At 44.0% G+C, this 4671-nt stretch overlaps 2 pseudogenes; both read right to left on the bottom strand.

Moving 5' to 3' along the window:
• Positions 1-2048: 2048 nt before the first annotated feature.
• On the bottom strand, positions 2049-3147 carry LOC135964361 (prickle-like protein 1 pseudogene; annotated as a pseudogene).
• A 351-nt stretch (positions 3148-3498) lies between these two features.
• LOC102120574 (prickle-like protein 1 pseudogene) lies at positions 3499-4433 on the bottom strand (annotated as a pseudogene).
• Positions 4434-4671: the final 238 nt, after the last annotated feature.

Genomic DNA, 4671 nt, shown 5'->3' with positions numbered 1-4671 from the left:
CTGAATTACTGGTCCAGATGCCTCAAGTTGCCTGAAAATGAAATTTGCTTTAGAGCCTAATGGTAGGTAGAATTTGCAGCCTAAGGAGTTGGAGATAAAATTTAGAGTCCTCTGGGGCAGGGAGCTGGCAATGCTGCTGGAGACATTTCCCTCTCTTATTTCACAAGCACGCACATTTTAAGAAAGAACCATTGGGAGCTGGGGCATTTAAGATACAACTGATGAATCTGACTCTGTTCAGAATCCAAGAATTTCCATTTGAGACAAAATTTAATGGTAACAGCAAAGCTCAGTGGCAAAAGAAAGTGGCTAGTGCAGTCAAAGAGATAGAAACAGCAAAAAATAAAAAGCACTTGAATTGTCTCAGCTAGTTTCTGCGTTATTAACTATAGCCAGGACCAGTTCAAATTCCTGTCTATGCCACCACCAGTAATAAAATCTGACTGCTTCCTCTGGATCACTACTTTCACCAGCAAAACATCGTGTTGTATGTGTGCTGAGTACAGGGCCTAGAGCTGGTGTGACAGTGCTGGCTGGTGGGAACTCCAATCTGAGGGGTGGCTGTGGGTGGCCAGCAGGGTAGGGACCAGGGAGGCAGGAGCATGGTGGCCAATGGCTGGGTCACCAACTGGCTCAAACAGGATCTGGGTGAGCTGTGGGCATAAAGAACTATCAGGTCAGTTAACAACAGAAGGAAGCTGCGTTTTCTGATTTACAAAGTAATCCTGAACCAGGGAACTGGATAAGGCAGAAATGAAGGCTGGGGGTCTGAGACAGCACCAGGAAAGTTCCAGATTCCCCTGAGAGGAGCTCACAGTCCTGTGGCCTTGGATCTGGGATAGCTCAGGTTTTGAAAAATTAAATTAAATTGTAAATCAAATGTCGTCGTAGCTGCACCTACAGAATGGTCTATTCAGGCTTTCAAGGGACCAGATCTCTCAGGGAAGTCCAATGCCACTTCCATTCTTAGTTCCCCAGAGGGCTAATGTCCGTGACAGGTGGCAGTGCTGTGCCATTGGGCACGGGGGATATATTTGAGTCTCAGTGATATTCTTTGAATTTTTCTTTCAGGATCCTGCCTCCCACCTCCTGGGATAAGAGCAAAGGGTAGGATTATAGAAAAATATATAGCAGTATGAATAATTGGAATAAGCCACCCACTATTACAAATCTCTAGAGGTAACCACTCTCCTTCTTCATCTGTGAAATGAACATAATTCTTATAAAGGATTGAGGGAGAAGCTCTTTTAACATTTTGGCATATTCCTTTTTTTTCTTTTGAGATAGGCATATTCCTTTTTCTCTCTCTTGAGACAGGGTCTCACTCTGTTGTCCAGGCTGGAGTGCAGTGGCATGATCTCTGTTCACTGCAACCTCTGCCTCCCAGGTTCAAGTGATTCTCCTGCCTCAGCCTACGGAGTAGCTAGGATTATGGATGGGACTCACCATCTGGGACGTGCAAGATGCTGGAGGGTAAGCAGCCAAGAGGTGAGATCTACACAGAACTGCTTTCTGCTTAAATCTGTTTAAGCCCCATTTAATTTGGAGTCCCCTGGACTCAGTTAATCCCTAACAGAGGGCTAAATTCCCAGAGAGAGGAAAGCTAGGACTTTAACTCATAACTGAGATTGAGTAGAGGTGGTTAATTTTTGCCCTCTGCCTCATAAGATGGACTAATCAGGACCTCAGCCAATGTGATTGACCTGAATGACAAACACTATTGCTTTTCCGAGGTGGCTGGAGTTTTCCATCTTCTAAAATCGACACCCTTGTCCAATCACTTCGAGGCAGTTTCTTGAGTATTCTCTTAAGGATCAGAGACCAAAGCACTGTGTAAAACTGTAATGTTCCCGTTAGGTACCATCTAAGGAGGGTAAACAGGAGAAAGTTCACCTTTCAAACATTAATCTGATGCTGTAAACAGCCGTTGACTTCTCATTTACACAGGCAAAACACTTTAAACTATTTTAGCAACTGTTTTATGTAAGAAAAAAAATAGGATTTTGATGGTTAATGTTATATTTTAAACACATTTACCTCCATAGCTACTATCTTAAGAAATAATAGTTTTTGCATTTGTGTCTGCTTTTCTTCTTGAATTTAGTTGTCCTCTAACCAAGCTGATGGGCAGGGAGTTGGACTGGAAAGGGCGTCTCTATAGTAGGCGTATCTCTGTGGCTGGGGTTGAGGGACTGATTGTTCAAGAAAATATCCCTTTGTTCTGAGTTGGAAGAGGAGGACGAGAAGGAGGAACACCAGGAATCCCAGAAACCTCTTCACTCCTGGGGACATAGAAATGGTCGGAAGTGGATGGGCATGCTGTCTATAGAGATCGGCATTCTGGATGTATGCTTGGATTTCCTGGGCCCTTTTATTCCACATAAATTACTGTACTTATTGGGGATGTAAAGCTGCAGCCTGTCCTTGGGAGAATATTCTCTTTCTGTAACAATGTTCAGGATATTGTCAGAGTGGGACTTTCTACTTCTCCTGTGGAAATGGTGATGAGATCTGGATCCCCTCTCTTCAGAATGGTACACCCAGGTCTTGTCACTCACTGGACACTGCCTGATCTTGATGTTGCAGTTTCCATTGTCAATGACATCATCTGGCCTTCTGTGGTCTGGATTGAGACTTGGATTGTCTGAGTACTGGCAGATGTACTAGTTTTTCATCAGGCATGATTTTTTTTTTCTAGACAAAATTTTGAACTTAGACTCTTTAAGGACTCTGTACTTCCATGCAGCAGAGTTCAAAGTTTCCATACTGCTGATTTTCTCACAATCTTCTGCCTCCGTTTTTTTTCAGAGTTTGCAGAGAATATAAGGATGACCTCAGCTTGCTTCATCCATCCTCTGAAGCTACTGTGATGTTGGACAAAGCCAAAGAATCCATAGAATCCTGAGCACGTTGCTCTGGTTTCAAATCTGACAAAAACCCCAGGGATTTTCATACCCCTGTGTTTGATCGTTAGCCTACCCTGAAGCCCCATGGTCCAGATCCAATTTCTGGAGCCTTCTACTGTTTGCAGGGCCTGGGTGGTTGCCATGAGCAGAAACACTATTCATCTTGTGCCCAGTCCATATCAGGTCAGTAATTTTTACTTGCAAGGTTCTGGTTGTTTTGCTTTAGCTTGTTCTTTTCTTTTCTTTTCTTTTCTTTTCTTCCTTCCTTCCTTCTCTCTTTCTCTCTCTCTCTCTTTCTTTTCTTCTTTCTTTTCTTTTCTTTTCTTTTCTTTTTGACATAGTAATGCTCTGTCACCCAGGCTGGAGTGCAGTGGTGTGATCTCAGCTCACTGCAAGCTCTGCCTCCCAGGTTCAAGCGATTCTCCTGACTCAGCCTCCCTTGTAGCTGGGACTACAGGTGCCCACCACCAAGCCTGGCTAATTTTTGTATTTTTAGTAGAGATGGGGTTTCACCATATTAGCCAGGCTGGTCTCCAACTCCTGACCTTGTGACTTGCCCGCCTTGCCCTCCCAAAATGCTGGGATTACAGGCCTAAGCCACCATGCCCAGCCCAAGGTTGCATATTTTTGAGTAATAAATCTGACTTTGGGAAAGAAGAGATATCCAACAAAAAGGATTTATGCTAGGCACGAGAAAAGCATGCTTCTGCAGCACGCCAACACTTCCCATCATAGGTCATCTGCACATGATCGACACTAATATGTTCCCACAGATTTCACAGCACTCTGTGTAGACATGTTCAAAACAGCCACAGCAGAATGGGTGGCCATCCTTCATAACATACGTTGTCCTCTGGGGACCATTTTGCGCTCAAGGCAGCAGAAGTGTTTCATGTGCCAATGGTGACTCTCAGTTTCTGTGCAAACATCAACAAAATTATCTCAGCACATGCTGAGCTTCAGGGTTTGAGCAATTCAGCATGGTGCCTGCCACAGTGAATTTTTTCATCCTGATAAAAATAGACGAGGTTGACCAGCAGCTCTTTATACGTGAAACAGACAAAACAGAATGAGTACCAGCACACTCCAGGGCCCACTCGAGAGGCAAACACTGCAGTTTTATCTCCGTTGATCTTCAACCCACGTTGCTCACACATAGCGTGCATTACTGCTCTAGACAAAAGTTTAATCATGCCTCTTCCAAGTGCTTCTTTCTGCTGCTAAGCACTGAACACTTGGAATTCTTTATTCTCATCTTCATTCAAAGACTGACAGTACTATATCTCATTATCATGTGGTGGCAACTGGTATACAAGCCCTTTAATCAGATGTTTCTTTCCAGGGATGTTAATATAAGGACATTTTCCGCTGATAAGCAAGCAAAATAGAGCTGGTTCTGCTCTGGTCTAAGGCCCAGGGGACCCTGAAGTACTCCTCCAGTGCATAGCCAGAATCATTATCTGATATGGAACTTCTCTGATACCTAAAGGCAAATTTGCTCATTTTGGGCTCCATCTCCAAAGGCATGATAATAAAGTCAAAAAGCCAGTTTTTGACATCAAACAATGGCTGCTGTGTCAGCCTGCTCCATTCCCAGGAGTCTTAGTGAGTGAAGCTGCTGAAATGCCCTCACCTCTTCATCTTCAACTCTTTTTCCTGGAAGCAGTGGGCTGGCATAGAAAATTCCCTGGGTTCCAGAGTCAGAGAGAACTGGGTTCAAATCCCAGTTCTGGTACTTACTAGTTGAGTGAGGTTGGGCAAGTTC

This window comes from Macaca fascicularis, chromosome 2, assembly GCF_037993035.2.
Source record: "Macaca fascicularis isolate 582-1 chromosome 2, T2T-MFA8v1.1".
In the NCBI taxonomy this organism is placed as follows: Eukaryota; Metazoa; Chordata; class Mammalia; order Primates; family Cercopithecidae; genus Macaca; species Macaca fascicularis.
Note: the sequence above shows the minus strand (reverse complement) of the source record. Positions and strands in the feature narration are given on the sequence as shown.